Raw genomic sequence first — 12134 nt, forward strand, 5'->3', positions numbered from 1 at the left:
TGCAGGGTGATGGCGGTCTCTACATGCTATCAGCGTTGCCTCGGAAGATGACAGTGTAGCTGTCAGAAGCAAAGTCCTTCAGCAGTATTCACAGTTACATAGACGGTCGAAGACTGCTAGACGTGCTGAGGGTCGACCTAGTAGCTTCCCCTCACACCGAACACATGCAACTGATTCAAGGGCTGAGACTACGCACTGGGCAATCGGCAATCAGCACTCATCAACCAGCCATTTGTTAAGAAGTATGGGGTATTTATGTCGGTGCTTCCATTGCAACCTGCTGCGTAGAAATGGCTATGACATCCTGTTTCCTGGTTCCACCTCGCTGTAAGTTCTCCTAGTGACTTCCGAAGTTCGTAACGACACCTTTCAGGGGCTCTCTTCCGCTGGTTCGGCACCTGCATACTTGTTGTTGCCATGTACCTATCCTTCCTTATGATACTCTGCTTTCGGTCACTGTGGCAGAGGGGTTCTAGGCGCTTCAGTCCGGAACCAGGCGGCTGCTACGGTCGCATGTTCGACTGCTGCCACGGGCATGGATGTGTGTGATGTCCTTAGGTTACTTAGGTTTAAGTACTTCTAAGTCTAGGGGACTGATATTCTCAGATGTTAAGTTCCATAGTGCTTAGAGCCATTTGAACCATTTGATACTCTGCTTTGTCAATAGTATCTCTCGGCTTCCACGATGTTATTACGCTTCGCCTGCTGACTTGTGTGATCGAACGTTCTTCCACGTTGTGATAGCATCCATGCTTGCCATAACTCACCCAGCTAAATCAGTAGACAGCCACCTAGCATTTCTCACTAGTTGGCTGTCTACTGATTCAGCCTCCGGGAGCTGCCAGGATTAAATTGCATTCTCACTGGTTGGGTGTCTACTGATTCAGCCTCCGGAGTTGCCAGGGTTAAACTGGAAGAATTTTTGATGTCGGCCAGGGATACTATATTGGAGTGTAACAATACTGACATATGGCTGTGATTTTAAATGAGTTGCTCAAAGAGGACTTCGAAAAGCCCATGGCTAGGTATAACGGAATAGCAACCTGTCGCCTTAGGTATCTAGACAAGATCCAAATACGAGTGAAGATGAAAAAGTAATTCTCAATAATTTTACTACCAAAAACGTTTAATAGATAACAAAATAAAGCAATCAAAATGAACTTGCGTATTTTACCTATCTTTCTACAGAAATACCAAAGTCCTCAACACGTTTCTCCAAATGTGATACTATTTTGGAAATGCCAGATTCGTAGAGGTCTGGTTGGATTATAGCCATATGTGGACTGTTGATTTCACTTCCGCTTACATCTCAAAGCATTGGCCAGCCAGGAATTTCTCTATGGGACTAATCAAATGTTGGCAGTTGGAGTGCTGACACATTATCTGCGTATCCAGTTATGCGGGCAACTTATATCATATTAACCTGTACCACATCAACAACAGCGTGAGGATTGCGCATTCAAGCGTAAGAAGGTGGTTGGAACAAAGTCAAATAAAATCATAAGGGTGGCAGTAGGTGTTTTACTTTCTCACAATAATAAACGGTCGTCGTTCCAAAGAGCTCCTCCCAAAAGACTGAACAAACAAGAAAATCAGATGAAACTGCGATGGTGCAAAGTACGGAACATATGGTGGATGGTGGAGCACCTCCTACACATATTTGGCTTTTCTCTCACGAACAGGAGCAGCAGTATGAGGGCGAGCATAATAATGAAGAAGTTTGACATCGTTAACATTAATGTTGTGGCGTTTGCCACGAAGGGCAAGATGCAACGTAACCAAAGTTGTATTGCTGGCTGCATTTCGCAGTGGCCTCGAGTTCAGCAATGTCCACCAATAACACACCATGAATATTTCCGAACACACTGTCATAAGCACTTTCCTAGTGGATTCAGTCACTATAAAATTCTTCGTACGGAGGAACCAGTCTGTTCCCACCCCATAAAGGCCTGCTTGGCTTCGGGCGTGCGGTTGTACGTCCACGACTCATTAACAGTGACGATTCCGTTCAGAAAGTCATGCCCTTCTGCGGTATGACGAGTTAAGTTATTCAAGCTTGTCATAATTTGCTGGTTCTTGTGATTGTCTGTCAGGTTCTTACGCAAGCTACAAGTAGTAACTTCATGAAATTCCACGTGTCATGAACAATATCATACACAGCACAATTGCAAATGTAGAACTGCGGCGATGAGATTCGCAGCTGCACACGCCGATCGTTCAAAGTTGCTGCCTCAATGGCTCCGAAATTTTGCGGGGTTGCAGCTACTATTATTTGCCGGATGCGTGGCAAATCAAGAATGTTCACGCAGTTCTTTTAGGAGAATACACAACACTAGGAGACATTGTTACGGTCCGTACAGTCGTCCTCATGTAGGTCAAGCATGTCCCCGTGAATTTTACTCGGTTATGTCCTATGTCCCACAAATATGAACTACACTTCGCTGCTCTTTACAAGTTGACGACAGTAACATGTGCGCCACGTTTGTTGCGTAGTTCGGACTTCTGACACTAGAGATGTGGATAAAAAAGAAATACCCTTTGTAGCGCAAACGTCAGACTATATCGTCGTTAAATTTCGATATTCCAGATGCAATACTAGCGAAGCAAAATATTATTGTGCGTTACCTTCCAGTCCTTCTCCATAACTAATCAGCACCAATAAGCTGCAATTGAACCTTTACTTGTATTTGATTCTGTGTGGTAGTATAATTCTGTATCTAAGTCCACCTTTCACAGCAGTCTATAACAACAAAAAGTCCCACTGAGATAAGCGGAACGCGATGTTGTCTCTTCTCTGGCTGACAACCAACTGAACTGTCAGAAGGGCATCATGTGCATACCTGAGTTTGACAAAGTAGGTCGATATGTGGGAAAATGATGGGACCGGATGGGCCACATTCATCAGCGAGACAGGGCACGCAGGCATAGGAACGTCCAAGAGAATGCGTGTAAGGGCCTGCACCAACGTCTTGTCATGTTAGTTAAGAATGAAGTAGATGTCCTGGCTCTAACATGGACGAGACCGAGTCGTCCTGCTGTAGTGCGGAGGGTGAGGATGTCGTAGCGAATCATAAAGCCGGTTCACAGTGATACAAAGTATCCATAGGCCGCCTGGATTTGTCTTCCTAGGAATATTGTCAGACTTAGGATTTGGGCAGAGTGAATCAGATGGAGGGGGATGTAGGTGATGATATAGGCCATTTGCTACAGCGCATTCGAACTCTGATGGATGTGGGCTTTTATCATCTGAAGAAAGTGGCGGTAGGCAAGTGGATACCAAATTTACTGGTTACACCATCCATATGGTGTATCCTTTAAAATTGATACCCAAATAACATTGTTCACAGTGGATGGCAGCAGTATCCCTTGATCTTGGAGGATAGTCACTGATTTGGCCACAATGAGGATGCATTGTGAGGTTCTCTACTGACGATTCCATGTGATGGTGTTAGGTATTTCCCATAAGGCGGGTAGGGGGCCTCCACCAAGGGGTTTCAGCTGACAACAGGAAGTGAGCGTCGTTCGCACATGGCGCGTCGTCATCCTCATGCAAGAGATTGTCAGTTGTTCGGTACAGATCTATTCTTCCTCTTGTGCTACTGTGGAGGACGTTCTTTGTCAACTACTCTTTCTTCTTCAGACGACGGCAAGGAGTCCCGCCGTCCGAGTTCAAAAGCCTCTGTCAGCACCACAAGGAGCCAAGTGTAGACACAGTGGCAAAGCCAGTCCTTTTGATGGGTCTATGACGGTGTCGTGTGGCTGGCTCCCTGCCTACTGTTCTCTGAAAGTCGTCCAAACCGTCACTGTCTGGTGGCTGTTGTGGGCTGGGGTGGCTAAGGGGCAGACTTCAGGAAATCTTGGCGATCGTAGCGCTGGCTGGGGGAGTCACGTCCAGAGGCAATATGTAACGCCGGAAATGCATATCCGCCTATTTCCATCTATTGTACTATAAATTTTCCTTATTTTGTTACCTGAAGATATGACATTTCTGTGTCTTTATTTATTGTAATTATACATCGACATATATATATATATATATATATATATATATATATATATATATATATGTGTGTGTGTGTGTGTGTGTGTGTGTGTGTGTCGATGTATGATTGGTTTGTTTTGTAAATATTATTTGTATTTTTACACTGGATCTTGCCTAGGGAAAACTAAGCTATCGAATGATTACATCGGTAAGTCGTGTGGAGAACCAAAGGGTTTACGATCTTGAGTAGTGTTAACTCTGCCGCGTGGAGCGCAGGCAGAGCAGTGTCTGGCTGGAGTAGGGCGGTGGAGCAGGTGTGTTGAGTGACGCTCCCGCGAGTTGCCGCGCTTTCGGGGTTTGGCAGCATGTAATGATAGTTTGCTATGATAGTTTCTGGCACGGTGTCGCGGACGGGAAACATTGGCCGGCACACATCAAGAGCCCGTTTCACCTGGTGACCGTGTCGAGAAGAAGGCGCGCCAACATTCAGCTTCTGCAACAGCGATGGCCGACAATAAGTGATTGTCACCACCTCCTCGATCGACGACTTCAAACCATCAATCAACCAACAAGGAAGACTGAAACCACGTAAAGTCTTAGAACTGTATGGCAGACCTCAGCTTTTCAAACTGTTCCATTTGCATCACTAAAATACAGCACCTTGCCATGAACCTTTGTTGCTCGTTGTCCCAATTTCATTACCAAGCACGGTCCCTTCCTTTTCCGAAATGAACCCGAGTGTCGTTGAACGTAAATGCCAGCATTAAAGTAATATCATTCCATTTCACTGCTTTAATTTCGAAGTTCAGTTAAAGTATTCATAGCTGTCTACAATAACCAAACAGAACTATACTTAGATTACACAAGCACAAATTAAGATTGCCAGTTTTGTTACCATATTTTAGCTTACCTGTGACTGCCGCTTAGCTTGGTATGTACACTCCTGGAAATTGAAATAAGAACACCGTGAATTCATTGTCCCAGGAAGGGGAAACTTTATTGACACATTCTTGGGGTCAGATACATCACATGATCACACTGACAAAACCACAGACACATAGACACAGGCAACAGAGCATGCACAATGTCGGCACTAGTACAGTGTATATCCACCTTTCGCAGCAATGCAGGCTGCTATTCTCCCATGGAGACGATCGTAGAGATGCTGGATGTAGTCCTGTGGAACGGCTTGCCATGCCATTTCCACCTGACGCCTCAGTTGGACCATCGTTCGTGCTGGACGTGCAGACCGCGTGAGACGACGCTTCATCCAGTCCCAAACATGCTCAATGGGGGACAGATCCGGAGATCTTGCTGGCCAGGGTAGTTGACTTACACCTTCTAGAGCACGTTGGGTGGCACGGGATACATGCGGACGTGCATTGTCCTGTTGGAACAGCAAGTTCCCTTGCCGGTCTAGGAATGGTAGAACGATGGGTTCGATGACGGTTTGGATGTACCGTGCACTATTCAGTGTCCCCTCGACGATCACCAGTGGTGTACGGCCAGTGTAGCAGATCGCTCCCCACACCATGATGCCGGGTGTTGGCCCTGTGTGCCTCGGTCGTATGCAGTCCTGATTGTGGCGCTCACCTGCACGGCGCCAAACACGCATACGACCATCATTGGCACCAAGGCAGAAGCGACACTCATCGCTGAAGACGACATGTCTCCATTCGTCCCTCCATTCACGCCTGTCGCGACACCACTGGAGGCGGGCTGCACGATGTTGGGGCGTGAGCGGAAGACGGCCTAACGGTGTGCGGGACCGTAGCCCAGCTTCATGGAGACGGTTGCGAATGGTCCTCGCCGATACCCCAGGAGCAACAGTGTCCCTAATTTGCTGGGAAGTGGCGGTGTGGTCCCCTACGGCACTGCGTAGGATCCTACGGTCTTGGCGTGCATCCGTGCGTCGCTGCGGTCCGGTCCCAGGTCGACGGGCACGTGCACCTTCCGCCGACCACTGGCGACAACATCGATGTACTGTGGAGACCTCACGCCCCACGTGTTGAGCAAATCGGCGGTACGTCCACCCGGCCTCCCGCATGCCCACTATACGCCCTCGCTCAAAGTCCGTCAACTGCACATACGGTTCACGTCCACGCTGTCGCGGCATGCTACCAGTGTTAAAGACTGCGATGGAGCTCCGTATGCCACGGCAAACTGGCTGACACTGACGGCGGCGGTGCACAAATGCTGCGCAGCTAGCGCCATTCGACGGCCAACACCGCGGTTCCTGGTGTGTCCGCTGTGCCGTGCGTGTGATCATTGCTTGTACAGCCCTCTCGCAGTGTCCGGAGCAAGTATAGTGGGTCTGACACACCGGTGTCAATGTGTTCTTTTTTCCATTTCCAGGAGTGTAGTAAATTTTACTATTGTTAATTGTTCAAAATTATTTAATTCGAATTCAAAGTCAAAGCTCTTATTTCTAAATTGTGTAGACTCAAGTTGCTTTTGAGATGATTGTTGAGGTAGCCCAATACTAACCTTATCTTATTTAATTTCGTAGTGCTTCGGAAACGAAAATCACTATTACTTTCAGTCACTAAATTAACTTTCAATATTTCGGTTTTATTAATTCTTTTGCTAAAGGAAGTCAGAGTGTAGCGAAATTTATTACTTCTGACAGACATTCAGTTTTCACACAACATGTGTCAACCTTCAGTTGCCACGCTTTTAGTGCTAATTATATGTGCATTAGCCTTTCGTTTTCAGTTAATATACTAGTTGCCCATAGAACTGCCGATCATGATTTTCCCCAAATCTCAAATACCCAATTAACGCCAGTTAATTGTTAACGTAACGACGTCACATTTACTTTCTTTATTAACTTTACCCTTTTTCAAAAATAATTTCCACCAACTTAATTTGCTTTTTTCTTTTCATTTAGATGTAACTCTTCCTCCCTGTTTAGCGACGGATTAACTTCTGTGACGATTGCTTTCCCCAAATTTCCATTAGGTACACGCGGTTTAATTTTTCACTATCATTAAGGTCGATAAGTGACGGGGGGAGGTTTACTAGTAACAATGCGATCCGTCGCCTTATACATTTTGAATGAAGATTTCCTTCCTTTCCGCATCCCATAAATGTACGGAGTTGGCCTTGATACAAGATAATGGCATCGCAGCCTCCGGTGCCACACGTCTAAAACGGCAGCTCGAAAACTTTAATTGTTCGGATGCCGAAACCCGCATGATCGACAGTCACATTGCCTAAGCGTCATTCGTGTGGCAGAATCAGAGCCTTGACTTGCCATTCTGATGACCTTGTCACACTTGACGTTACTGATAATCTTCAGGTATATGCAGTGCTGCTGACAACAGAAAAAATTATGTTCTCGTAAGAAATGTGACACATGGCGGGCTTTGGGACGTGCAAAGTCGGGGCAAAAGGTAAATCATAGCGATGCTTTGTGATAATAGTTCGCCATGTGGTATTGCTAGTGGAAATCGGCGCGCATGAAACGACAACTACAAACGCAAACACAGGCGATCGTTGCGCCGAGCATCGAACACAGGCACGTGTTCGCCCTGTAGCCATGCCGAAGGCAGACTACCGACTGAGCTACTCAAGCACGACTCACGATCCGTCCTCACTGCATTAATTCCGCCAGCATAGCTCGCGCAGAAGACAGTGGTCGATGCACAGAGACTAATTTTCGTCCAGTGCGCTGGGCAAGTTCATTCGATTGATGGGAAGGGGAGGCCGAGAAATGTTTCCCACCTTTCTGATGTTCAGCTATGACAGACATGAGGCTCGCGCCCTGAAATCTTCCGCAAACGATTTTAGAGAAACTATATGGTAAGGAAATTTCATTTTTGCTTATGTATGGTTTTATAAGTCAGGTTCATGACGATGTACCCCTCATTTGCGTTTGGTGCATATTACATGATATATTGTTGTGTATGAAATTTAGCTAACATATTAAATTTTTATTTGGAGTTAGGTAGAGGTATCTATCCGTCGCCAGTCTCAGGAAAAGTGATCTTGTGTTGCACACTCTTTTGCGATCACGCAGTGCCAACGATAAAGCCAGAGCGAAATATCGACAACATTACTCATATTTCATAAACGGTTTCAGGTATCGCATTGCGATTTTGGCAAAAGATAGCAGGGAAAGAGGGGAGTATTTTACCATATCGTTATTATGCAAAACTTCATTATCTACAGCGTTATTCCAATGACTACATACTTTTTCCGTGAAAGAATAGAATTTTTAAGGGTCAATGATAACTGGGGAAATGAGAAATACAATGGGTTTTGGAACAACATATTTGAAGACATTACATGTTATTTCCATTTTTGTACCGATAATGTGCTTTTTCATAAGCTACTAACTCCACTTTGCCTCAGTTCCTCACTTAATATGCTCAATAAACCATTGTTTCACAAATCTTTCACAATTTAGCCTGCATAACACGTTAGTGAGGTGCGACAGTGTAAACTCCTGTGCGTTTTGGCAAAAGAAGCTAATTTTGCCTCTGCAACGAGAGAAATGGGTAGTTTTTACTCAAAATTTACCACACATGAAGCTTCTCTGAAAGTTGCATATGGTTAACAGGCTGGGCGAAAATACACTCCTGGAAATGGATAAAAAAAAGAACACATTGACGCCGGTGTGTCAGACCCACCATACTTGCTCCGGACACTGCGAGAGGGCTGTACAAGCAATGATCACACGCACGGCACAGCGGACACACCAGGAACCGCGGTGTTGGCCGTCGAATGGCGCTAGCTGCGCAGCATTTGTGCACCGCCGCCGTCAGTGTCAGCCAGTTTGCCGTGGCATACGGAGCTCCATCGCAGACTTTAACACTGGTAGCATGCCGCGACAGCGTGGACGTGAACCGTATGTGCAGTTGACGGACTTTGAGCGAGGGCGTATAGTGGGCATGCGGGAGGCCGGGTGGACGTACCGCCGAATTGCTCAACACGTGGGGCGTGAGGTCTCCACAGTACATCGATGTTGTCGCCAGTGGTCGGCGGAAGGTGCACATGCCGGTCGACCTGGGACCGGGCCGCAACGACGCACGGATGCAGGCCAAGACCGTAGGATCCTACGCAGTGCCGTAGGGGACCGTACCGCCACTTCCCAGCAACACTGTTGCTCCTGGGACACACTGTTGCTCCTGGGGTATCGGCGAGGACCATTCGCAACCGTCTCCATGAACCTGGGCTACGGTCCCGCACACCGTTAGGCCGTCTTCCGCTCACGCCCCAACATCGTGCAGCCCGCCTCCAGTGGTGTCGCGACAAGCGTGAATGGAGGGACGAATGGAGACGTGTCGTCTTCAGCGATGAGAGTCGCTTCTGCCTTGGTGCCAATGACGGTCGTATGCGTGTTTGGCGCCGTGCAGGTGAGCGCCACAATCAGGACTGCATACGACCGAGGCACACAGGGCCAACACCCGGCATCATGGTGTGGGGAGCGATCTCCTACACTGGCCGTACACCACTGGTGATCGTCGAGGGGACACTGAATAGTGCACGGTACATCCAAGCCGTCATCGAACCCATCGTTCTACCATTCCTAGACCGGCAAGGGAACTTGCTGTTCCAACAGGACAATGCACGTCCGCATGTATCCCGTGCCATCCAACGTGCTCTAGAAGGTGTAAGTCAACTACCCTGGCCAGCAAGATCTCCGGATCTGTCCCCCATTGAGCATGTTTGGGACTGGATGAAGCGTCGTCTCACGCGGTCTGCACGTCCAGCACGAACGCTGGTCCAACTGAGGCGCCAGGTGGAGATGGCATGGCATGCCGTTCCACAGGACTACATCCAGCATCTCTACGATCGTCTCCATGGGAGAATAGCAGCCTGCATTGCTGCGAAAGGTGGATATACACTGTACTAGTGCCGACATTGTGCATGCTCTGTTGCCTGTGTCTATGTGCCTGTGGTTCTGTCAGTGTGATCATGTGATGTATCTGACCCCAGGAATGTGTCAATAAAGTTTCCCCTTCCTGGGACAATGAATTCACGGTGTTCTTATTTCAAATTCCAGGAGTGTATATCGCTGCATTTTGGACAGCACAACGGTATCCTTACCGTGTCATGGTGGTTGGGCTTGCGTGGTCAAATGATCCTGAGAGGTATTCTGGCAGTTGCTTAACTACCGGTGGGGCCTTCCAGGCTGGACCGGTCGAAGTTGATGATCCAGATTAAATGGGATACCTTGGTCCTCCAAGTTGGGGTTGGGGGCGGGGCTAACAACCATACCTCGCGAAACCATTCGTTTTACGAAAGCTACAGAGAAACCTCGGACACAGAACAGATACCCAGTACAACGAACTAAGCGTAGGAAAGGACTACGATTTGGAACGTGGAATGTACAGTCTCTGTACAAACTTTGAGTGGCAATGACTTTAGTTAGAGAATTGGAAAAGAACAAAATGTCGGTTGTTGCCTTGCATAAAGTTCTATGGGAAGATACAGGGGCAACAGACGTAGAAAATTACACAATATTCTATGGGGAAGCAGTCAAGCACGTTTTTGGAACCGGTTTCTGTGTTAACATAGACATTGTACCAATACTAAAGAATTATACAGCAGCTAACCCTAGAATCTCAGTTGTAACTTTATCAGTGAAAAACCAACTTAACTTTGTGAACTGTCATGCACCAACAGAGGAAAATGAAGATCAAGTAAGTGATATATTCTATGCTCACCTGGAAGATGTTATGGATTCCATCCCTAAAAACAGCTGCAGAAATCTCATCGGCGATTTTAATGCCAAGATAGGAAAGGAGACCAGCTTTACTCCCACAATAGGCCTTCATAGCCACAGAGGAAAGTGAAGATCAAGTAAGTGATATATTCTATGCTCACCTGGAAGATGTTATGGATTCCATCCCTAAAAACAGCTCCAGAAATCTCATCGGCGATTTTAATGCCAAGATAGGAAAGGAGACCAGCTTTACTCCCACAATAGGCCTTCATAGCCTGCATAAAAATAGTAGCGACAACGGAATAAGGCTAATTAGCTTTGTTATGTCCAAGGGCATGTTTATCAGTAGCACTAACTTCCCACATGGACATATTCACAAACGAACCTGGGTGCCCCAGATGGAAAAACAGTCAGCCAAATAGACCACATAGCAATTAACGCAGAAACTAGGAATTGGATTATGGACGTAAGAAATTCCCGTGGGGCTGAGTGAGGTTTCGACCATTTTTTGGTTAGGTCAACTCAGAGTCATCCTGAAACCAAACCAAAAAAATAAACTAAAGAAAGTTTCACGTTTGGAAACAGAAAAAATAGCACAGAAAGAAACCAGAAATGAACTTCAAGTTCAGATCAAGAATCGTTTTACAGTACTGCCATAAACAGAGGACTCAGATGTAAATCAGCAATGGGAAGAAATTAGAAATGTCGTGATAAAGTCTGCAGAGCTTGGAAAAAGAGTGGCGAGGAAGAAGAAATGGTTCAGTGAGGTCTGTGAAGAGACGGTCACAGGAGAAAAGAAAACCGTGACAAGTGGCAACACTCAGCAATTGATCAGAGCAGTAATGCCGAATTTGACAGAGTCTGAAGAGAAACACAAGCGGTATTGAGGGGAGAAAAGGGGAAGTTCGTGAGTGGGGTTATTACAGAAGCAGACGAAGACTTCCAGGGAAGGACAATGAAGAAAATGTACAGAAAGTTCAATTATCTCAGGAAAATCTACAAACACACCGAGAAATTAAAAAAAATCCAGAGGAGATATGCTGACAAATGGATATCAAATAGAAAAGACGTGGGAAGAATATTTAAGTGACTTGTTAACTTTTGAAGACCCAACGACATCTTTAACTTCCTCTAGCCACAGACAGCAGACCATGGATACCTACAGCCAACTGTAGAAGAGATCAGGAAGCAAATAAAACGGATTAAAAAGAACAGAAGCCAAGGAGAAGATGGCATCCATGCTGAAATAATTAAGGAAGGGGGTGATCGCCTTGTCGCAAGGATTCACAAATTAATAGAGACCGTTTGGAACACTGAAAACATTCCTGAAGACTGGAGGAATGCACTAATCTGCCACATCTAGAAGAAGAATGAACGGATGGCATGTGAAAGCTACCTTCGTATCGCTCTGCTCAATATTTGTTATAAGATCTTCTCGAACTGTCCTCCGAATCTAACCATTGGCAGATACCATTATTG

This window comes from Schistocerca americana, chromosome 3 (assembly GCF_021461395.2).
Source record: "Schistocerca americana isolate TAMUIC-IGC-003095 chromosome 3, iqSchAmer2.1, whole genome shotgun sequence".
NCBI lineage: Eukaryota > Metazoa > Arthropoda > Insecta > Orthoptera > Acrididae > Schistocerca > Schistocerca americana.